General features: G+C 40.5%; 1 long non-coding RNA gene across 1 annotated transcript in view; it reads right to left on the bottom strand.

The window, feature by feature from the left end:
• The window catches only part of LOC125147732 (uncharacterized), a 106,335-nt gene that overhangs the window by 19,322 nt on the left and 61,712 nt on the right, over positions 1–25,301 (bottom strand). Inside the window, exon 2 of the long non-coding RNA XR_007145289.1 lies at positions 10,706–10,851. This is a non-coding gene — a long non-coding RNA (uncharacterized LOC125147732). The remainder of the gene's footprint in view (positions 1–10,705; positions 10,852–25,301) is intronic.

Raw genomic sequence — 25,301 nt, 5'->3', positions numbered from 1 at the left:
GTTCCTTCCCTGCAAATCTCATACTTATTACACATTCACCTCTACTCCCAAGTCAAAAGCATTCCTTGGACAGCTCACATTCCTGCAAATTGGTGTCTATTTGTAGCAATTTGGTTTATTATCACTGATTCAGGGACAATTTGGAGCAGATTTTGGCAGGCTTTTGTGATACCAGTCTGCCCCGTTGTTCTCCTTATGGAAGACACCTGCTTTGCCAGGAAGATGCATTAGTTGTGGGTGACTGAGTAAGAACACAATTAAGCTGTCAGGGTTTCCACAGGATCCTGCTGGGTATGGGCACAGTAAATCTCAGGGATGCCCATCTCTTCTGTTGGCCACAGAACCTGTCCAAAGGGTCCTACTGCTTTCCTTCCCATGTTTAATGTCCAAAAATTCAGTAAAGACACTGAGCACTTAGCAAAGAAATCAGGACTTGAGAATTCCGTTGATATTCTCTAGTATACTTAATTCATCCCCTATCCTCCCAGAACCATATATTTCTAACCTAAGAGAGCTCTGAAATCAGCCTACAATGAAAAGAGCTCCCAGAAGTCTCAACATTGCCAGAAAGGTTAAAATGGACTTTGTGAGAGTTTAGCCTGCCTCCAACTTGGGTCTTCATCCAATGAAGAAGCTTCCATTTTTTGATGGCCAAGGAAATAAAGAGAAATGCATCACACATCTCAGAAGAGGATGGCTGTCTCCAGAGATTGAGGGGACCCCACATGAGATTTCCTGAACTAATAAATTATGTTTATCCACTGTGCCAGCTTTACCCACCAAGAGTCATTCTGATCATAATCAGAGGGCTTCAGAGAAGCAAAAGGGAGGGACCAATTCTTGTCCTTGGGTTCCCCTCCCTGTCCAGTTCCCAAACCACCAGAGATTACAGCTGCTCCTCCCCGTGCTATAAATTCCCCTTCATCTGCGATGTGGTTTTGTGGAAAGAGTGCAGGCTTCAAACCTACACCACAAATTTGGCTCTGACCTTCACAATCTGCAAGACTTTGGGCAAGTTACTCAATCTCTGTATTAGGTACCACCTTAGACCTGAGCATGTGGGTTTTATAAAAGTGTATCCCCCAAAGACCTGGTAATGTCTTAATAGAATTTGAAATAACTTAGTATCTATTAAGAAGCACGAAGACAGTTCCTTCCTTCATCATATATCTAGTCAACAAGGTCACTCAGGTGTCAGTTCAAGCATCATTTCCTCAAAGAGCCTTCCCTGACCACCCACTCTAAAGCACCCCATCCTCTTTCACTCATGAGCACATCACCTTCTAGATGTTATTTATTCATTCATCTATTTGATTCATGGTTCATTTTCTGCTTTCCTGATTCCTACAAGCTTTATAAGAGCAAGGAGCAGTGGTCTCGGTGACCACTGCATGCAGTGTATACAGCAGTTCTTGAGACACTGAGAGAACTCACAAACATCTGTTGGACAAAGTATAAGCATGGGTTCTAGCTGAGATCTCACACTGTGGACAGGGCACCAATACTCTCCTTTGTTGTGGGACCAGGCTTTGGTATAGCTTCACAGGTGGACCACATGGCCTCCTCAGCCTGTGATGGTTCATTTCCTATGTCAGCTTGACTGGGGTAGGGGATTCCCAGATAGCTGATAAAACATTATTTCTGGGTGTGTCTCTGAGGGTGCTTATGGAAGAGATGAGCACTTAAATTAGTAGATGGAGTAAAGAAGACCACCCTCACCAATGTGGGCAAGGCATTATCCAATCTGAAGGCCTGAATAGAACAGCAGGTAGAAGAGGGAAAATCTGATCTCTTTGCTTGAGCTGGGACAGACATCTTCTCTTGCCCTCAGACACTGGCATTCCTGGTTGCCAAGCCTTCAGACTTGTACTGAATTACATTAGAAGCTCCCCCGGTTCTCTACCTTGCATATGGAAGATCCAGGGATTTCTTGGCCTCCATAATTGCATGAGCCAATCCTATTGTGTGTGTGTGTGTGTATACACACATATATAGATGCATATATACAGCTTGTACAAATATATATATATATATATATATATATATATATATATATATAATATTATATCCTCTCTGGAGAGCCCTAATACAGGTCCCTAGACAGGAGGTCTCAACAGGTGGCTCAGAGCTCAGGGGTAAGAGCTGCTCTGCACACAATTCACCTTGGTACACCTCTACAATCTCTCAAAATCTCTGGTAAGCAGCTGAGCAAAAGGAAAAGCTTCTATCAGGTCAGATCATGCTGACACCCTCTCACTCTGGTCCCCTTAGAGGATATCCCCAGTGCTTCACTGGATAAGTCCAGAAGTGAACAGAAGAGAAGGAGGAAACCTTTCTTGGAAGGAAAGGTTGGAAGCAGCAAGAGCCAATTATGTGTTTTCCCAGCCACAGAAACTGAAAGCACAAGTCTTGGGCATGTGCCACAAAGCACCTTCTGTCTAGTTGGGGAGCCAAATCTGGGCTCAGTTATCAACTTCTGTTTAAGATATCTTTATTGAAAGGAGAAAAAAATCTATCTTTGGGAAGAAGAAAGGTTTTTTTGTTCTTTAGAGGAAACTAAAACAAAGTGATATTTTAAAATGCAAAGGTAATCTAGATAAATACAAGTATGTAAATAAAGTGCCATTTCACCTCATCGAATTATACTAGTTAAAATAATTCTCCATAGACTCAGGTGAGATAAAATGGCATACTTTTACATGAGTATTGGGAGAATAAATTACTATAGAAATTGTGGAAGACACTGGAATCATAGAAATATTTACACCAGGTCTGCCACTTAATGGTTGTGCAAGAAGTATTCTGCATAACCCCAAGGGTACTATTCACCTTGCAAGAATTGCAATACAGTGGCTGAGACGATTTTTCTGTAGATAGCATTCAAGTGTCTGAAGGAAGGACTACCTCTTTTTAATTTGCACAAGGTTGCCTCATCAGCTATTGGCAAGGGTTACATACGTGGACACAGTAGCTCCATTTCTGTGGAATCTACACCAAGTAAAATATTGCCCAATATGGAAAATGTTTTATTTACAAAGATGTTCATCACGGCATTCTTCAAAAATTGCAAACAACCTAAATGTCCAATAGCAGAGAAATGATTAAATCAACTGCTGTGTACACAATTGAAATTTATGAACTGCTTATAATAACATGGGAAAAAGCTTCTGCTATCTTATCATTATAATTTTATACGAATGGATACAAAATTGTGTATACAGCATGATTACTACTATGTAAAGCAAACAAAAAATTTTAAAAGCTATTCATAATAAAAATACAGGATGGTAATAAGGCAACATATTAACAGTAGTTGTTTGGGGATGGTAGGTTTACTGGTGCTTATTTTTTCCTCCCTAATTTACTATATTTGACAAATATTTTAATGAGCATGTATTCATTTTATATTGAAATCTCCACCAATAACTACTTAGAAGCAGAGAAGAGTTAGAAATTAGAGGCAGAATTAAAACATTTTGAAATTCTGTTGCAGAGATGAAGACATTAAAACACCTGATGTGGTATTTCAGTATTTGTGGAAGATGTTTCAGTACCTGGGCCAAGGAAATTATTTTACACCACCTGCTCCAAGAACCCCCCCAGAGGAGCAGGAGCCAGGGACACAGGAAGCTCTAAAGTAGGAGAGAGAATGCAGATGACATGATACTCTATATATAGCAAACCCTAAAGACTCTACCAAAAAACTATTCAAATTGATAAGTGAATTCAGTAAAGTTTCAGGATACAAAATTAATATAGAGAAGTCTATTGCATTTCTATTCACTACTAATGAAGTAGCAGGAAGAATCAGAAAGCAATCCCATTTATAACTGCACCAAAAATAATAAAACGCTTAGGAATTATTAACCAAGCAGGTGAACAACCTGTACTCTGAAAACTCTGAGACACTGATAAAGGAAATTGAAGACAACATAAATAAATTGAAAGCTCTACCACACTCATGGATGGAATAATTGATATCATTAAAATGTTCAAACTACCCAAAGCAATCTATGGATTCAATGCAATCTCTATCAAAACATCAATGGCATTTCTCACAGAACTAGAACAAATAATCCTAATCGTAGTGTGGAATCACAAAATACCCCGAATAACAAGGCAATCTTAAGAAAAAAGAACAAAGCTGGAGGAATCACAATTCCAGATTTCACGATATACCACAAAGCTGTAGTAATCAAAACAGTATGGTCCTGGCACAAGATAGAGAGCCCAGAAACAAAACCACAATTATATGATCAACTGACCTGCAACAAATGAGGCAAGAATATATAGTGGAGGAAAGACAGTCTTCTTAATAAATTGTGTTGAGAAAACTAGTCAGCTACATGCAAAAGAATGAAATTGGACCACTTTCTTACATCATACACAAAAAATAAACTCAAAATGGATTAAAGACCTAAATGTGAGAGTTGAAACCATAAAACTCCTGAAAGAAAACATAAGCAGTAATCTCTAGGTCATCATCTTTTCCTACATATTTATGGACATGTACCCTCAGGCAAGAGAAACAAAAGCAAAAATAAACTATTGCGATTACACCAAAATTAAAGGCTTTTAAGCAGCAAAGGAAACCAACAACAACAAAAAAAGGCAACCTAGTGAATGAGAGAAAATATTTGTAAATAATATATCCAATAAGGATATATATAGTAGAGAACTTACACAACTATATAAAGCACTCATACAACTCAATATCAAAAAACAACCTGATTTAAAAATGGGCAGAGGACCAGAATAGCCATTTTTTCAAAGAAGACATACATATGGCCAAGAGGCACTTTAATAAGTGTCCAAAATCACTAATCATCAGAAAAGTGCAAAGCAAAACCATGTATTGCAAACTGGTGCAGCCACTATGGAAAGCCGTATGGAGATGACTTGAAAAATTAAAAATAGAAATACTGTATGATCCAGTAATTCTACTTCTAGGTATTTATTCAAAGATAACAAAAACACTAATTTGAAAACATATGTACCCTCATGTTCATTGTAATGCTATTCACAATAGCCAAATTATGGAAGCAACCTAAGTGTCCATCAATGAATGAATGAATAAAGAAAATGTGGGGCACACATACAATGGAATATTACTAAGCTGTATAAGAGAATGAAATCTTGCCATTTGCAACAACATGGATGGGCCTTAAGGACACTATGCTAAGTGAAATAAGTCAGACAGAGAAAGATAAATATCATACAATTTAACTTATATGTGGAATCTAAAAGATTGACAAATAACAACAACAACAATAACAAAACAAGTTCATAGATACAGAGAACAGATGGGTGGTTGCAAGGGAGGCAGAGAGGGATGAGTGAAGGCGGTCAAAAAGTACAAACTGTCAGCTCTAAAATAAGTAAGTGTGGGGATATAAATGTACTGCATAGTGACCATAGTTAACACTGTACTGCATATATGAAAGTTGCTAAGGAAATAGATCTTAGAAGTCTTTATTACAATAAAAAAAAAAGAAAAAATTCTAACTATGTATAGTGACAGATGTTAACTAGACTCATGGTGATGGTCATTTTGCAATGTGTAAAAATTTCAAATCATTATGTTGGACACTTTAAATTAACATAATATGTCAACTATACCTCAGCATCTCCCCTTAACACTGGCCAAGACACGCCACTAAAGGAAATGCCATGAAGAGAGGTGAACTAACACTCCAGAATGTCTGTTCTGTGTTAACTCAGCCTGAGAGATAAATTATTCCCTATGTCTCAGCCTTGCTCTTTGCAGTTTCAGCGACAGATTTTCTTCTTAACCCTGTCCACTTGCGTTCAGCAAAACATCAACTGTACCTGAGCGAAATGGCTAAAGACTCCAGTGTGGTTCCTGCTCAGTGCTGCAGACGTGAGCACCATGCATGCACATGAATCCCTGTCACATCTGGGCTTTGAGTCCCAAACATGGAGTGCAGGCCTCTGCAAGAACAGTGTGAACCACATCGCAGAGTGAACCAACTGGAGGTTCCTGCCCAGGTTAAGCCATTGCTCACCAGTGTAGGGGCCGTCAGGAGGGGCCTTGAGTTTGCTTCTAGACGAAGGTAGGAGGTGCCCTGAGGGCCTCTCACACCTGCTGCAGGACCCCTGCTCTGCCTGATACAAAACAACAGGCTGGTAATTGCTTCATTCCAAAGGGAATGGGAATTTAATGTGTGCAATTGCATTTCAGGGTGTCATTCCAAGACTTATGGCCAATGCACCACTCATGGCTGAACACAAAGGGGGCAAAGAGGGGGCTTGACTGTCACTGTGCCTGGGACAGCATTATCCTCATTTATCCATGGTGAGTGCTGAGAGTCACAGACCAGATTTGGATCTGTCATATCCATTCCTTTAACTGTGCTTCCTCATTCTTTCCTCAGCATGCCACCAACCAAGATGATTCTGACTACTTAACTTTACTAAATGGATATTATGAGATGCAACTGTGTGAATATACTTTTCTAAATTCTAAAAACAGCCTACCGTTCAAGCTATTGATATGCCTGCTCTGAGGGCCATTTCCTCTTCCATTAGCTGAGAGTAATGACATAAAATTTGAGGTATACCTTCTCGTGGAAGAGAGGAGAGAAGGTATACAGGCATACAGATATACTCATTGTATTGCATTGTGCAGTACATTTTTTTTTACCAATTGAGGAATTGGAGCAACCCTGTACTGAGCAAGTCTACCGGTGCCATTTCTCCAACAGCATTTGTTCACTTTGTGTCTTTGTGTCACATTTTGGTAATTCTCACAATACCTCAAATATTTGAGTTTGATAACTTTGAGGGGGTTCAAGACTTCAGCAGAGGAAATAACTGCAGAAGTTGTGGACACAGCCAGAGGAGTAGAATTAGAAGTGGAGCCTCAAGATGGGACTGAAATGCTGTAACCTCAAACTTGAACGGATGAGGAGTTGCTTCTCATGGACGAGAAAAGAAAGTGGTTTCTTGCGATGCAATGTACTCCTGGTGAAAATGCTGTGAAGATTGTTGAAGTGACAACAAAGGATTTAGAATATTCCATCAACCTAGCTGATAAAGCAGCAGCAGGGTTTGGGAGGATTGGCTCCAATTTTGAAAAAATCCTACTCTGGGTAAAATGCTATCAAGCAGCATCACGTGCTACAGAGAAATCATTCGTGAAAGGAAGCCAATCAATGCAGCAAACTTCACTGTTGTCTTATTTTGAGAAATTGCCACAGCCACGCCAGCTTTCAACAACCACCACCCTGGTCAGGCAGCAGCCATCAACAAGGAGGCGAGACCCTCCACCAGCAAAAAGAGTATGACTCCCTGAAAGCTCAGAAGATGGCTAGCATTCTTTAGCAATAAAGTGTTCTTTAAATAAGGTATGTGTATTGCTAGGACACCTGGGTGGCTCAGTCGATTAAGCGTCTGACTTCAGCTCAGGTCATGATCTCATAGTTTGTGAGTTTGGGCCCCATATTGGGCTCTGTGCTGATGGCTCAGAGTCTGGAGCCCTCTTAAGATTCTGTGTCTCCCTCTCTCTCTGCACCTCCCCCACTCACTCTGTCCCTGTCTTGCAAAAATAAATAAGCATTGAAAAAACATTTTTAAAGATATGTGCATTGCTTTTTTAGACAGAATGCTATAGGATGCTGAATAGGCTACAGTATGGTGTAAACACAACTTTTATATGCATAGGGGAACCAATAATTAATTTGACTCCCTTTATTGCAATACTCTACTGAACGTGCAATACCTCTGAGGTATGCCTGTATAAAGTAACAGGAGCAAATAGGCCTGAAATATTTGTTAATTGCATATGTGTGTGTGTGTGTGTGTGTGTGTGTGTGTGTGTGTGTGTATTTGTTAATCGCCTTTTCTATGCCAGACACTATGCCAGGTGCTTTATATTAATTACTGCATATAATCCTCAGAAAGATGCCTGTGAAATAAGATTATTTCCATTTGCTGATGAGAAAACTGTAGCTGAAATACATAACGTTGCTTATTCAAAATGACAGAGCTAATAAAAGTAATATTCAACCCTCAAACCCAGAGCTCTCTTATTGCCATATGACTACACAAACAGGCCTTTTACCATGTGTATGCATATACACAGACATATCTGCACACATGCGGATACCCACTTAGAGATATACACAGAGGGCAAAAATACAAACAGAAGTCTATATAGCTTTGCATATACATACCCATCTGTGTATACATTCTCTCTGGACTGAAAAATGGGAACATAGAAGGCTGAAGCTCTTTATCTCTTGAAGTATTTATATCAGTGAGTGGTTCCACTTAATTTATCCAGTAGCAGAAAATCAAGGTGAAAGTGGGCAAAGCAGGGCTTTTATCTGCACTGCCCTGGACTCTTGGCTAACTGATCCAACAGTTGGCACAGGAACCCAAGGAGCCCTTGAACATCTGACTGCTTTGAAGCCATAAGCTACATCTGTGGCCAAAGACTTGCTCAAGGTTCTGGGTTTTTCATTCTCCACTGTCCTGTAACCCAATGACTGTCCTCAGTAGGAGTATGCTTGACTTTCTGAGTGAGAAGGCTGAATTAAGTTAGGGCGCGGGGGTTGAACACAAGAGCAGCACTTAGTCTTTAGGCACCTTTAGCCCTGACACAGAGTAGAAAGTCAGTAGGGGTTTGTTGATGGGCTGACCAACTGACTAACCAACAAGGGAGATCAGCAGCTCTAGCTGCATATTCACTTTTATGAGTAAAGATGGTTTCTAGATCTTGAACCTGCTACTCCTCAGAAGAAAACATTCGCAACTAATTTGTCCTTAAACATATCATCTTCCCTAAGGATAGGGAAGCGGCCCTGGCTCTGCAGACTGGCTGGCTCTCCCGCTTTCCAGATGGCATTGGCATCCTTGAGCTAGACCCACCTGGTAAATTCCACCAATCCACACAGGCACCATTCCCCAGAAGCTGAGGGCAAACACAGGTAGCTACCCAAGGCAAGCTACTGGTCTGCTCACTTCATGCTGTGCCTGTCTTCCTCATCCTCAGATGGCTGACTCCCCTCATTGTATCATATCCAGCTCTTTCCATCTGGCTACCCTAATATCCTTTAGGTGTCATGGATTTGGCTTCTGCTCACATTCTCACTCTTCCTCTCTCTTTGTTTGATATCATTTGGAGCATCTGTTGAGAAAGCCTTAGTTTAGACATGACCCTTCAAGAATCTCACTTTTTAAAAAAGGCTCTCTTCCTGTTCCCAACCAGAATCCCTCTGAATGTTCTACAGGCTAAGGGAGGAGTCCACACACACCCCAGCACACACACGAATGCCAAAAAGAGGAGGAGATAAGAGTCTTGCAAATATCCCAGTTGCGACAGGAAAGCACATGACTTGGCAGCTGTACTCCACTATGATGCCTCCAATTTAAATGTCAGTACAATTTGCCCTTATAAAAACACAGCTCCCACTCCCCTTCCTCACCCAGGACTGCATCTGTAACCACGGTAACAAAATCCAGGTGCAGTCTCACAACTACCGTTTCTATGAGGATGGAGAGCAGAGAGAGGGCAAAAGAAAAGAGGGGTTCTGAAATGTTCACATGCAACCTGGGGTCTGTTCAGAATCCACTTCTGTCCTCACTTAGTCCTGCTCAGGAGACTAAGAACACTCTCATCTATTTCACAAGTAAAATGTTCCCTTGCCAGCAGTAAAATTCTTCTACCTATTCTTCCACCTAATGTCAAAACCTCTATTTCATCTAGCTAATTTAGCTAAAAGAAATCGTCAATTTCAGGAACAAAACAGTCAAGGCCATTGGTTGACTTCCATAAGCCAGAAGGTCTCTCTGGGCAACAGAGCCCTATGTGTTTGTGCTTTTCCAACTGAGTAAGATACTGTGCTCTCTCGCTCTGTCTCACTCTTGCTCTGTCTAACTCTCTGTCTTTACCTCTCTCTCCCTCTCTCTCCCTCCCTCTCCCTCTCCCTCTCTCTCTCTCTCTCTCTCTCTCACACACACACACACACACACACACACACACACATACACATTCATGAATACACAAGCAGAGGGAAGGGGAAGAGGGAGAAGATACTAACTCCTGTTTTTTGATCACTGGATGTGTGCTTTAAAATAACTTATTTAGGGGTGCCTGGGTGGCTCAGTTGGTTAAGTGCCCAACTTCAGCTCAGATCATGATCTCACAGTTCATGGGTTTGAGCCCCGTGTTGGGCTCTGTACTGACAGCTTAGAGCCTGAAGCCTGCTTCGGATTCTGTGTCTCCTCTCTCTGCCCCTCTCCCACTTTCTTCCTCTCTCTCTCTCTCTCTCTCTCTCTCTCTCTCTCTCTCTCTCTTTCTCAAAAATAAACATTAAAAAAATTTTTTAACTTATTTAATACAAGCATGATCTATGCTCTTGAATACATGCTCCACAATATGGATCTATGGATAGGTGCACATCTCTCCAGGACTGTGTGTGTGTGTGTGTGTGTGTGTGTGTGTGTGTGTGTGTGTCTGTACAATAGAGGTTTAATAACTTTCCTAAATTATAGTAAATGTCAGGTATGCTCAGAGTTTATGGCTCCAAAGCTTTCTTTTATTATACCATGCTGTCTCCCAAGTAGAATTTCAAGGACTACCCAAAGGCAATCAATCAATCAATCAATCAATCAATCGAAATGAAACCCAGCTGGCATACTAAAATACACCACAACCTGGGAAGAACAAACAAGGAGTTACCTCTGTTGAGTAATATGGGCTGGTGGCAGTGCAGACCCTCTCAAGATCAGCCTGTTTTGGCTCCTGAACAATCCATGTGCCCAAACACAGGTGCCCTTTTCCTGAAAGCACACAGGAACTCACCAACCATCAGAAATCCTGGGTGCCTGTAAAAAGGTGGGAACATTTTCTTGAGGAAGTGGCACAAATAAAAGCCAGAAATAAGTATAAGAAAGATTCTGCCAGACTCAGAGTAAGTACACTCCCAGAGAGAATCCTTTGCTTGACTTCGTTGGCTCCCCTGATCTCCACCTTGGCACCTGCCCTCTGTACCTCTCACACAGTAATACCCATTCATTCTCAGTTTTTGACTTTCAACTTTACTTGTGCTACCTGAGCACTCGGACCTTAACCGGTTCACTTTCTAACTCCACTATTGACCTAAAATTGAAACTCCACTCTGCAGACATTAATACCCAATCACTTCTGTGTTTAGACATGGAAATTTGGATCAACTCAGTCATGTCCAGGACTCAGCCCCCACCACCTGCTGTGACTTACCCCCACTCTCCACAATGGGTAGAACATCAGCAAAGAAAATAGGACTGACCGACACTAATTATCAACAATAAAGGTGGCTAAATTTATGTGGCTAAATATCAAGCAGACCTAAAGACCAACCAGACATCTATAGAGTTTTCCATTCAACAACATCATAATATACATTCTTCTCAACTACACATATAACAATATCAAGGATAGACTATATGTTAGGTGACAAAACAAGTCTTAATAAATGTAAAAGCACTATAATCATACAAACTATGTCCTCCAAATGTGATGAAATGAAATTAGAATCAACACAGACAAAAACTTGGGAAATTCACAAATACGTAGAAATTTCATAAAAACACTCCTAAATAACCAATGATCAAAGGAGAAATCAAAACAGAAATTGGAAAATAGTTTGAGATGAATGAAAATGAAACACGACATACTAAAACAAATGGAATGCAGCAAAAGCAGAGCTCAGAGGAAATTTTATAGTTATAAATATATACATTTAAAAATAAGACTGATATCAAAACTCTAAACTAAACTTCCACCCTAAGAAACTAGAAGAAAAGCCGAAACCTAAAAATAAACCAGAATGAAGGAAAATAAAGATTAGGGAAACAAATGAAACAAAATAGAAAAAAAAATTATAGAAACTCAATGAAACCAAAAGATACCTCCTTGAAAACATCAACAAATTGATAAACTTTTAGCTAAAATAAACAAGAAAAAAGAAGACTCAGATTGCTAAAATAATAAATTAAAGAGGGGATAGTTAGTAGTAATTATTAACCCTACAGAAATTAAAAGGATTAAAAGGGAATACTATGAAAAGTTGTATGCCAGTAAACAGATAACATAGATGAAATAGACAAATTCCTAGAAAGCTACAAACTACTGAAATTGACTCAAGAAGAAACAGAAATTTTCAATATACATATACCTAGTATAAAAACATTAGTAATAAAAAAAATCCCATGAAGAAAAAGCCCAGGACCAGATGGCTTCATTGATGAATTCTTCCAGACTTTTTTTTTTTTAATTTTTTTTCAACGTTTTTATTTATTTTTGGGACAGAGAGAGACAGAGCATGAACGGGGGAGGGGCAGAGAGAGAGGGAGACACAGAATCGGAAACAGGCTTCAGGCTCCAGAGCCATCAGCCCAGAGCCTGACGCGGGGCTCGAACTCACAGACCGCGAGATCGTGACCTGGCTGAAGTCGGACGCTTAACCGACTGCGCCACCCAGGCGCCCCACTCTCCCAGACTTTTTTTTTTTTAATTTTTTTTTTCAACGTTTATTTATTTTTTGGGACAGAGAGAGACAGAGCATGAACGGGGGAGGGGCAGAGAGAGAGGGAGACACAGAATCGGAAACAGGCTCCAGGCTCTGAGCCATCAGCCCAGAGCCTGACGCGGGGCTCGAACTCACGGACCGCGAGATCGTGACCTGGCTGAAGTCGGACGCTTAACCGACTGCGCCACCCAGGCGCCCCTCCCAGACTTTTAATAATTAAAATAAGTCTTTCTGGGGTGCCTGGGTGACTCAGTTCATTGAGCAACCGACTCTTGATTTCAGCTTGGGTCTTGATCCCTGTGTCATGGGATCAAACTCTGCATCGGGCTCCATGCTGAGCATGCAGCATGGTTGAGACTCTCCCTCTCTCTCTCGCTCTCGCGCTCGCTCTCTCTCTGCCTCTCTCCCCTGATCGCACTCTCTCTCTCTCTCTCTCTCGAAAAATAAAAAAAAATTAAATTAAAATTAAATTAAAAAATAAACCTTTCACAAACTCTTTGAAAACACAGATGCGGAAGAAAAAATTTCCATCTTATTCTAGGAGGCCAGTATTACCCTGATGCCAAACCAGATAAACACATAAGTAAAAAACAAACAAACAAAACTACAGACAAATATCCCTTATGTAAATTCAAAAATCCTCAACAAAACACTCCAAACTGAACCAGCAGCACATTAAAATTATTATATACCATGAACAACCTGGATTTATCCAAGGTCTGCAAGATTAGATAACATATGAAAATCAATCAAAATATATTAATACAATAAGGACAAAAAAAAATAAACATAGACTATCTCTATAGACACCAAAAAGGCATTTGACAAAACCTAGTACTGTTTCATGACTTACAAAAAACAAAAACAAAAACAATAAACTATGAAAAGAATTCTTTAAACTGACAAAGGGCTTATACACACACACACACACACACACACACACACACACACACACACAGAGCTAACATACATAAAGGTGAAAACCTGAAAGCTTTGCTTCTAAAGGTCAGGATCAAAACAAGTATATTTGCTTTCATCATTTCTATCCATCATTGCAATGGAGATTTTAGGCAGGGCAATTGGTCAAGGAAAAAAAAAAGGTATCCAGTTTGGAAAAGAAGTAGTAAAATTATCTCTATTTTCAGATGGTATTATCTTGCATACAGAAAATCCTAAGGAATTGACAAAAAGCTATTAGAACTAATAAATGAGTTCAGTAAGGTTGCAAGATAAAAGATCAATATAAAAATCCATTGAATTTCTATACAGTAACAATGAATAATACCAAAATGAAATTAAGAAAACAATTCAAATCACAGCACTATCAAATTGAATAAAATACTGAAGATTAAATTTACCAAAAAACAGAAAAGGTGAAACTTAAAATCGGTAAAACATATTTGCAAAAAATTAAAGACCTACATAAATGGAAAGACATATGTGTTCATGAAATGGAAGACCTAACATTGTTAACATGATGGTACTCCCCAAATTCATCTACAGATTCAATATAATTCCTACCAAAATGTTAAGGCCTCTTTTTTTGCAAAGATTGACATACTGATCCTAAGATTCATAGTGAAATTCAAGGGAACCAGAAGAGTAAAACGGTCTTGAAAATGAAAGACAAAAACTAGAACTTGCTTTTCCCAATTTCAAAACTTACTACAAAGCTAAAGTAATAAAGATTGCGTGATTCTAGCATAAGAATATATACATTGCTGGAATAGAATTGAGAGTCCATAAATAAACCAATACATTTATAGTCAATTGATTTTTGATGAATGTATCAAGGAAATTCAATGGGGAAAGAATAGTCTTTGCAAAAAAAAAAAAAATGGCACTGAGACTATTGGAAATCCACATGTAAAAGAATGAAGTTGAACCCCTACCTCATACCATGAACAAAATTTACCTTAAAATACCCTAAAAGAGCTAAAACTACAAAACTCTTAAAACATAGGGGTATATACTTATGAACATGAAATAGGCAACAGTTTCTTAGATATGACACTAAAAGCACAAGCAACAAAACAAAAATGAGATAAATTCAGCTTCATCGAAATTAATAACTTTTGTGCATCAAAAGATATAAAGGAAATGAAAACACAACTCATAGAATGGAAAAGATCCTGTGCAAAATATATCTGAGAAAAGTCTAGTATCCAAAATATATAAAAAATGCTTAAAACTTGGGGCACCTGGGTGGCTCAGTTGGTTAAGTGTCCAACTTTGGCTCAAGTCATGATCTCATGGTTCGTGAGTTCTAGCCCCATGTCGGGCTCTGTGCTGACAGCTCAGAGCCTGGAGCCTGCTTCGGATTCTGTGTCTCCCTCTTTCTCTGTCTCTCCCCCACTCACACTCTGTCTCTCCCTCAAAATAAATAAAAACATTAAAAAATTAAAGAAAAACACTTGTAACTCAACAATAAAAAGACTAATAATCCAATTAAAAATGGGTAAAAAATTGGAACAGACATCATTCCAAAGAGAACATGCAAGTGGCCAATTAGCACATGAAAAGATACTCAACGTCAGTAATCATTAAGGAAACGCGAATCAAAACCAGAAGATACCACTTTACACCCCTCAGGATGAATATAATCAAAAGACCATAAAATACAAGTGTTGGCAAGTCTGTGGGTAAATTGGAACTTTCATTCATTGCTAGCAGTAGTGTGAAATGGCAGTCACTTTAGAAAACATTTTGATAGCTCCTCGAAAAATTAAACATAAAATTACCATAAAACCCCGCAATTCTTTTAGATATCACCCAACATAAATGAAAACATATATCCACACACACACACATACAAAAAAAAAAACCCTGCACATGAAAGTTCATAACAGCATTATTCATGATAACCACAAACTGAGAACAACTCAGATGTCCATCAACTGATGTATGAATAAATAAGGGTTGTATATGCTTACAAGGACACATTGTCCAGCCATTTAAAAAAATGATACATACTACAAGGATGAATCTTGAAAACGTGACGCTAAATCAAAGAAGCCAGACCAAGAAAGCCATATACCGTATGGTTACATGTATGTGCAATGTTCATAACAGGTAAATCCATAGAGACAGAAAGCAAATTAAGAGTTACCGGAAGTTGGGGGGATTAGGAAATGGGGAGTAACTCCTAATAGATACAAAGCTTCTCTTTGGCGTGATAGAAATATTCAAAAAATGTTTTTTTATCATTTTTTAACATTTATTAATTTTTGAGACAGAGCATGGGTGGGGGAGGGGCAGAGAGAGGGGGATACAGAATCTGAAGCAGGCTCCAGCCGTCAAGCTGTCAGCACAGAGCCTGACGTGGGGCTCAAACTCACAAACCATGAGATCATGACCTGAGTTGAAGTTGGAGGCTTAAGGAACTGAGCCACCCAGGTGCCCCAGAAAGGTTTTATTTTTTTAAAGGAAGGGATGTATTCTTCAAAAATGTCAATGTCCTAAAATGTTCTAAAGAATGATGAATAGGCATAACAACTAAGCAACACCTGATACTGGACTGGATCCTATACTCAAGGGAAAATGCCTTCAAGGGGATTAGATCAACTATTCGGGGTAATAGATTGGATGAAGTAATTACATCAGCGCAAATTTCTGAAGCTGAGTACTGTGTTGTAATTATACAAAAGAATATCCTCACTCTTTGGAAATATATACTGAATTATTCAAGGAGAGACAGAGAGGTTTCTTTAACCATCTACAGAGAGAGAACACGCAAATGCTACAGCACACGGGGTACAAAGTGAACAATAGATAGAACGAGGTAAAAAGTGCACTTGTATCCTTTATACCGTTCTTATTCTAACAGTCTTTCTTTAGGTTTTAAGTGATTTCCAAATAAAAAGTTTTTAAAAAGGAAACACAGAGAGATCAGAGGCTGTACTTTTGAGAAGAGCAAGTTATCATCTTATTCTCTAGCTGGAGACTTTCTGGGCTGCAGAAATGTGAAGGCTAGAAAGTTCTTGGAAGAACGTGACGAGTACTCCCTTTTAGTGTGGGTGGAAAAGAGTTTGCCAACTCTCACCTGCACAAGTCTGAACAAATGTTGGGTGAGGAAAGAGGACAACAGTGGCTCTACATGTTGACAATCCACAGGAGAGAGAATGTGAGCGCCCCCATGGGGCAAGGGGAGGTTGTGGCAAGTGCAAAAAAGAAAAAAGAAAAGAAAAATCCCAAGTCACTTTGAAAGGATTCTGAACAAGAGGATGGCCCACCAAGATATAAGAATCCCAGGAGTCACAAAGGGGATGATGTATATCAGAGGTCTTTGTGCTGGGGTTTCCAAAGAACCCAGAAAGTTATGTTTTGAAAAAACATAAAGTTATGTTTTGAAAAATCTTCTTCACTCAGGCTGCAGAATGCAGCAGAAGTAAAACCACACTGACTAGTTTTGTTTAAATGTATGACCACTAACCTCAGGGTGCCATTAGAGCTGCTACAGTCCGGCAATCACCTTTCCCTGTCCCTCCTCTTCTTTACATCCAGCACATTACTCATGCCCAACAGTGCCAGGCCCTGTCCAGATTCCCTCCTGATCCTTTGTACTGAGTAACTATGGTGGCAATACCTAAATCCAAGCCTTCAGCCTAGATTCCTGAACTCCACTTCTCAGACTTAGTGAGTACAAACCTCAAACATCTGTTTTCCATCAACCCCCAAACATGCCCTGTTTCTCCTACAGCCTTTCCCATTTCCGTCAATGATACACCCATCCTCCCAGTTACCAGTGGAGTCCTCCAGAGCCCCTTCCTTCTTTGTCATCCTAAATATTATCCAGAAACAAATCCTGTTGCATTTACCTTCAGAGGATCCAGAATAGGACTATTCCTCATTTGCCTCCCAAGTCTAAACCATCACCATATGTCACCTAGATTACTGCAATCGCCCCCTAATTGGTCTCCCTACTTCTGACTTTGACTTTCTACAGTCTATTCACCCAGCAGCCACAGAGTTCTCATTAAAATTTAAGTCAGATCACATCCTTCATCCACACACACACCTCTCCAGTGGCTTCCCAGTCTACCTGGAGTAAAAGCTAAAATCCCTGCCATGACCTAACAAGCCTAACATGACTGCCCCCACCTCCAATTGCCTCTGCCCCAACACCTACTATTCTCCATCTCACTGGTTTCCCCAGCCACAATGGGTTCGTTGGGCTCCATGGATAATTGGTCTCCTTTGCTTGGATGTTCTTCCCCATATTTCCCCATAGCTTACTCCCCTACTTCCCTGAGATCTCTTCTCAAATGTTACCTTACCAGAAAGTCCTTCAATGTCTGCTCCCTATAAAATAGCAAACCCAGGGCACCTGGGTGGCTCAGTGGATTAAGCATCCGACTTCGGCCCAGGTCATGACCTCACGGTTCATGAATTTGAGCCCTGCATCAGGTTCTGTGCTGACAGCTCAGAGCCTGGAGCCTGCTTCAGATTCTGTGTCCCCCTCTCTCTCTCTGTCCCTTCCCTGCTCATGCTCTGCCTCTCAAAAATAAATAAACATTAAAAAAAATTTAAGTAGCAAACCCATTCCCAGAAATCCTTATTCCCCATTCCCAGAAATCTTCATTCCCCTTTCCTGCTCTACTTCTCCCCACAGCCCCTATTATACTCAAATGCATTATATTTTTATTACTATATTTTGCCTTGTCTGCTGAATGTAAGTTCAATGAAGGCAGGGACCTAATTGTACTGGTTTATACCCAAATCCCAGAACGGTTCTTGGCACAAATTAAGAACACAATGATTATTTGTTGGATAGATGAATAACTCCCTCTTCCATGCCCAAATCTGGGAGGACTCAGAAGCAGTGTGAAAGTGGGAGAGGGAGAGCAATGCTAGTGAGGAGTGAAACACCAGGCATGGCCCCTTACCCAGCATTGATCAATGAACAGGATCAAGCCTGAGCAGGGGCAGGGGAGAGGCTTTCTTGTATACGGGCAAGAGATTTTGATTTAAATTGGTCTCAACCTGTTAATATCTGAAGACAAGACTATTCTAATGTCTGAAACAGATGAGAAAGGCTGCAGGGCTTCCCTAGATAGGATCCTGTGGTGGGGAACGGAGAGTTGGCAGAACAGATTTAAAGGCAGCATGGGAGAATATAAAGCAATCTCATATGCTCCCTGCCTACTGCAGTCCATTTAATAAACCAGGTGCCCTTTCTCACTGCTGATGCAGGAGATGATGCAGAGGTAAGTGTCATGACCAAACTGGAACACAAGCAAGTCCCCACTAGCATGGCAAGATCCCTTTCCTTAATGAGGCTGATAGCATCTTGCATGGTTTGAAATAAAGCTACATGTGTCAACTGAGTCCATGGGGGCAGGTGCCTTTCCCATCCTGCATCTGAGACAAAGCCAGGAATTGCCAACAAAGCCCCGAGTCTATCTTGAGCCTCCATGAGCTGCGGGCAGTTACCTGGGCTTTGATTAAAGCGTGATAGCCTTGAAAGTGCCCTCGAGAGGAAGGGCTGATCATCTAAAAAAAGCATGCTCCAAATGTGTGAGAAGAAAGGATGGTATGAGGAAAGGGTATACAGGTGGGAATCTACGGCGTGTACAAGAATACTCAAGCAGCATAGCAGAGGAATGAAAGAAAAAGGATGTACGAGTTATAGAGAGGCAACAAGAGAGGGCTTGACCTGAATAAGACCTTTGGGGATCAGAATGCTTTAATCCAATCTATATGACTGTACATCCTGCATAGCTCCGATGAGAATGCCCTTTATATCTTCACCAAAGTCACTAAAAAGTGTGTACCCCAGGATAGCTGTGGTCTAGGATGCACAAAATCCTTGGAACCCTTTCTCCAAGTTGACCTCAATCAGTTAATATAAACCAAGTGGAGTGGACAGTCAACACAGTCCTCTTACCATCCTGCCTCCAACTGGTATTTTTCAATTTTGTCCATTGGAAAATCATAAGAGGCTCTATCAAAGGTCTTGTTTAAACCACATAAAGTATTCTGGCTGGGTCCTGCACTTTTGAAAATCTCCTCAGTGACAGAATCACACTTTACATCAACACACATGCAATGTGTATCCCGTACTTACATCATCATCCAGAGGGAGTGATCCACACTTATGTAATGTAGGACTCATATACTTAATATCTAGCATATTAGTGCTCACAACATGACAACACGCCAGCCAGTATTCTAAGAGCTTTATAGTTATGAAATTATTTCATTCTCATAACAGCTCTAAGCACAAAATGGTTAAGTAACTTGACCAAGTTTAAACAGCTAGTAAGCTGCAGAACTGGGTTTCCATCCCTAGCCATCTGGCTCCTAAGCCAATGTTCTTTAAAGCCAATTAAGCCTGAGATATATATGTGAATATAGACATAGATATAGATGCCTGATTATACAGTCATTCCTTTTTCCCTTTGAGCTACCTTCCCTTGAAGAGGACTCCAGTCCAACTGATGTTCAACTTCATCAGTACTGGCATTTTTTTGCCCCCCTTCACAAACCTGATTTGCCTACCTTTATACATGCTATGCCAAGAATGCAGCACCTGGCCCTTCATATATGTGTATATATGTATATGTATATATGTATATACATGTGTATATATATGTATATGTATATATGTATATACATGTGTATATATATGTATATGTATATACATATACATATGTATATATGTGTGTATATATGTGTGTGTGTGTGTGTGTATTTTTAATGTTTGTCTATTTTTGAGAGAAAGACAGAGTGCGAGTGGGGAAGGGGAAGTGAGAGAGGGAGACAGAATCTGAAGCAGGCTCCAGGTTCTGAGCAGTGAGCACAGAGCCCGATGCAGGGCTCAAACTCATGAACTGCAAGACCATGACCTGAGCCGAAGTTGGACACCCAACCGACTGAGCCACCCAGGCACCCCTACCTGGCCCTTCTTATTATACTCCTTTGCAAGACATATCAACCACTGCTGTCTTCACCCAAGGTCAATGCCATGCCCTCACTTTTCACTGTTTTCTAAAGGCTCTTTCATGCTTTGTACTGCATTTAAAAATGTCTTGAAACTCTCAGCAAACAGGCTAGACTGGGGCTGACTGAAAGGACAGTCAGTCCTGGCCTTTTAATAAGATTCTTGGGATTTCTGGAGGTCCAAGTGTCATATAACAATTCCCTAACTTTTTTAGGTTTATAGCTCCCACAAAAGTTACCCCCAATAACTGAGATTCTAATGCTTCCATGTTAACAGCATCACCCATTTGATAAGGCACACATCTATACTCATTGGACAAACTGTTACGGCTTCATCTGTTATCCAGCACTGGGCCAGGCTCCACATATGGATGGTCCTGAGATTGCTATTTCAAAAGCCTGGACTTTTGCTGACTCTCTCAGCTGGAGCAGTTGCTCCTGATAACTCCTCACATGGAAGCCAAGAAGAAGTGCTTAGAGGTTCACTCTATCCACAACTAAAGCCTCATGAAAATTAGGGAACTAAAATGGTTCACAAGAGAATAATCAAAGCATATAAAACCAGTGGAAAGCACCTCCATAAACTCTGACATGGTGGATGGAGAGGAAACTTGGTAGCTTCCAACCAGCCCCCTAGAACAGTTATCTTTGACAGTTGGTAAGTGAGTAAATGATCCCCACTGGAGGGCTCAAGTAGGGACCTCTAGAGACAATTCAAGAGACCCAAGAAATCCTATGCTGCACTGCTCTTCACAAAAATAAAATGTACAGTAAAGATCATGAAACAGTCCTCCTGAATCACTACACAGGACAGGCTCCAATGTGAACATCGAGGTGATCCCAACATTCTGTCTGACGTGCCAGCAGCACCAGCCTGAATGGGGAGAAGCTGTCTTCCCACTAAGAGAAATACCAAGGGCTGACATGCCTGAAGCTATACCAGAAATCTCTCACACTCTTAACACAAAGGAAGAAAAGGAGAAGGAAGGAAAAGAAAGGTGAGAGGAAAGGGAAGGAAGGGACAAGGGGGAAAGGAGAAGAGGAGAAGAAATATTCTTTACTTAGGTCAAAATATAATCATAAACCATCATCAGAATCTGATAATGTCTTCACCTTATTTCCCTCTTCTCATCATCCCACTGACCATCTTTTTCTCTCTCTCTTTTTTTAAGTTTATTTATATTGGAGGGGAGCAGGAGCAGGGGAGGGGCAGAGAGAGAAGGAGAGATTCTGAAAGGGAGAGATTGAGAGAGAGAGAGAGAGAGAGAGAGAGAATCCCAAGCAGGCTGCACACTGTCAGCACAGAGCCCAACACGGGGCTCAATCTCACAAAATGTGAGATCATGACCTGAGCCAAAACCAAGAGCTGGAGACTTAACTGACGGAGCCTCCCAGGTGCCCCCTTCTCTTTTTTAATTAGTGAATTGGTGTTGACTTCTTTTCTTTCTTTTGTGCTTAAGGTATCTTGGCATGAATCATCTCCCATTGAAAAGTCTTTGGACTCCAGTCTCCAGTCCAATACACAGTGAAGAGCCTGGAAGATGTTGCTCCTCTCCTCACAAGAAAAAGTTTGAACAAACCGAAAATCAGCAACTCTTCTTAGACTCATCAGAAAATACAAGGCATGGGGTAGACTGCCTCAAATCTGGAGAGATGGGTAAATACAAAGAAGGAATGCTTACCAGAAGCAAAAGCCACAGTCAGTGCCTGGTGGGAACACTTAAAAGGTAATTTACACTTAAAAGGTAATTCTGGAGGCCTCATGTAGACTAGCTTGAGAGATAAAATCTCCTAGGGGCCCTTCTTTTGGGAGATGGGGTGGGTGCTTCATGAATTTTAATTCCAGGAACCCCATCAGGTTATCAGGATGAAAAATCAGAGAAATAGCTCCTCATGCTTCCAACAGAAGGAGGGAAAAGTAAGCATTTCAAAAGGTACCCAGAGCTTCCTGTTCTCATTAACAAAGGTCTGCCCTCAAGAGAGACCATTTTAGCAAACCCTAACCAACATGGGGTTTACCCAAACCTCATCAGCAAGTAGGAAGGGAAGTACCCAACTTCCTGCCACCTCTGGCCTTCCTGTGTCACCCAAGGGAAGAAAGAAGGGAGCAGAAATGCACTTGTAAAAGTCATAGCATAGTAACACAAGACCATGAAAATACTGAGACTTTATCCTAGAAAATAGAAGGCTTCCTCTTCCCCCACACCGTACCACACATCACCAGCGCCACTCTATCGCAGGAGATTCCAGCTGAGAACTACAAGACTCAGGCTCTGTTCCAGAAGGACTACCTAGGGAAACTCAAAAACAACCAGGGGACACAGACAAGAACACTAGAGAAGAGACTTAAGCCTCAGACATTTAAAACTACAGCATATAGTAAACAAACAGTCTATCTCCTAGCCAGAGAAACATAAAACTTCATACTAATAGTGTATTTACCTCATTTCCTCTTCCCAATACAACATGTTAAGCTTCCAAAAAGAAAAATGACAAGGCATTCTACAAAGCCAAAAAAATACATAAAGTTAAAAAAAATAATCTGAAGATGCAAACCAAGCATCAGAATGAGACTCATGTGTGGTAGATATTTTGGAATTATTAGATTAGGAATTTAAAAGGATTATTGATTAATATGCTAGGACATCTAATGGAAAAAAATTGGGTAACATGTTAAGAACATGGGGTAATGCAAGTTGAGAGATGGAAACTGTAAGGAAGAACTGAAAGGAAGGACTAGAAATCAAAACCACTGTAACAGAAATGAAAAATGCCTCTGATGGGCTCATCAGTAGCATGGACACAGCCAAGAAAAGCACCAGTGAAGTGAGCCTGAAGATATGTCAACAGAAACTTCCCAGACTGAAAAAAAGAGAGAAGAAAGAGAGAAAAGAGAACAGACTATCCAATACCATAGGCAATTACAAAAGATGTAATATGTATATAGTAGGAATACAAGAAAGAAAGAAAGAAAGAAAGAAAGAAAGAAAGAAAGAAAGAAAGAAAGAAAAGAAAAAGAGGAAGGAAGGAAGGAAGGAAGGAAGGAAGGAAGGGAGGGAGGAAGGGAAGAAGGGAGGAAAGGAGAGGGAGAGAGGGAGGGAGGGAAGGAGGGATGGAGGGAGGGAGGAAGGAAGGAAAGAAGGAAAAGACAGAAAAACTATTTGAAGACATAATGGCCAAGAATTTTCCAAAACTAGTGACAGAAACCAAACCACAGATCCACATGTTCAGAGCACATGAAACATAATAAATATAAAAAAAAAATCAACACCTACATATATATATTCAAAATGTAGAAAATCAAAGCCAAAGGGAAAATCTGGGAAGAAGTCAGGGTTTGGGGGACACCTAGCCTACACAGCAACAAGGATAAGCATTACATGGGATCTTCCTCATAAACCACACAAACAAGAGTGGAGGGAAGTATTTAGTGTTGAAAGAAAAATACCAAGCTGGAACTCTGTATCCTGAAGTGAATTCCAAAAGCGAAGGAGGAATACTTTTCTCAGACAAAAATTGAGGGAATCATCACCAGTAAACCTGTTAAGTTTTAAAACAAATTCTTCAGAAGGAAGGAAAATGACAGAGGTCAGAAACTCAGGTCTACACAGAGAAAGGAAGAGCACTAGAAAAGGAATAAATGAAGGTAAAAGAAAACCTTTTATTTTTCTTCTTCTTAGTTGATCTAAAAGATAACAGTTTGCTCAGAATAATAAGAGCAACGGTACATTGGGTGGTAGTAACTTATGGATAAGTGACATGAACAGGAGAAAGGAATTTGGAAACCTCTTACAAGATAACCGTACTGCCTGTGGAGTAGTGTAATTTGCAAGTGGATTTAGATTACTTGTAAATGCGTATTACAAACTCTAGGGCAACCACTAATTAACAACAGCAGCAACAACAACAACAACAAAACCCTCAAAACTTTACAAGCCTGTTATTCACAGAAGCTCCTTCCAGATAACAGCCCTCTCCCTCATCCCAGGATTTACAGACTGGATACATAAATCAGGAATAATGCAGAGATGGGTACCTAGGATGCAACGGCCCACATCAGTGACAGGATCCTGGGTGGCGATGGGCGAGGTGGTGTTGGATACCAAAGGACAGCAACACTCACCAACCCCATCCACTGCTTTTATAGCATCAGAGATCAGATCTAGTCCGACCACAGCTCACTGACAGAGAGTAAGTGTCTGCAGATTTAGCCAACGTCATGCTTTCTATACTCTCCTCCAGTACTTCCTGCAGCTAACAGAAGCAATCAGAAGCCACCTTAATAACTCCCAGACTGGCGCGTGCTGCCCAGAATCAGAGCCCTGCTGGCACTGAAACTGCTCCCACTCCTAGCTAGAGGCAGCTCTTTTGCTCGCACACTCGGTCCCACCCTGCTCACCTACTCACAAATGCAGCTAAACAATTCTCCTCCTCTTCTGTATCATCATCTCTTGCTAATAAATTATTCACAAATGTGATGTTATATCTCCCATATTTAAAAAATTAAATAACTTCCTTTACTCAGCTTCTCCTTCCAGCTACTGTCCTATTTCTCTACTCGCCCTTTACAACAAACTAATAACAATAATTGTATTGACTTGCTATTTCCAATTTCTTTCCTCCAATTCTCTTTTGGATCTGCTGCAATCTGGCTCTCCACCCCCATCACTTTTGTCCAAGTCACCATGACCTCCAGGTTGCTAAGAACAATGGTCAATTCTCAGTCTTCATTTTACTTGACCCTCTCTTTTTTGTCTACACACCTCCATTAGTGTTCTCAGGACCATGGATTTAGATACTATCATTACACTAACGACGCCCCTA

This window comes from Prionailurus viverrinus, chromosome D2 (assembly GCF_022837055.1).
Source record: "Prionailurus viverrinus isolate Anna chromosome D2, UM_Priviv_1.0, whole genome shotgun sequence".
NCBI lineage: Eukaryota > Metazoa > Chordata > Mammalia > Carnivora > Felidae > Prionailurus > Prionailurus viverrinus.
Note: the sequence above shows the minus strand (reverse complement) of the source record. Positions and strands in the feature narration are given on the sequence as shown.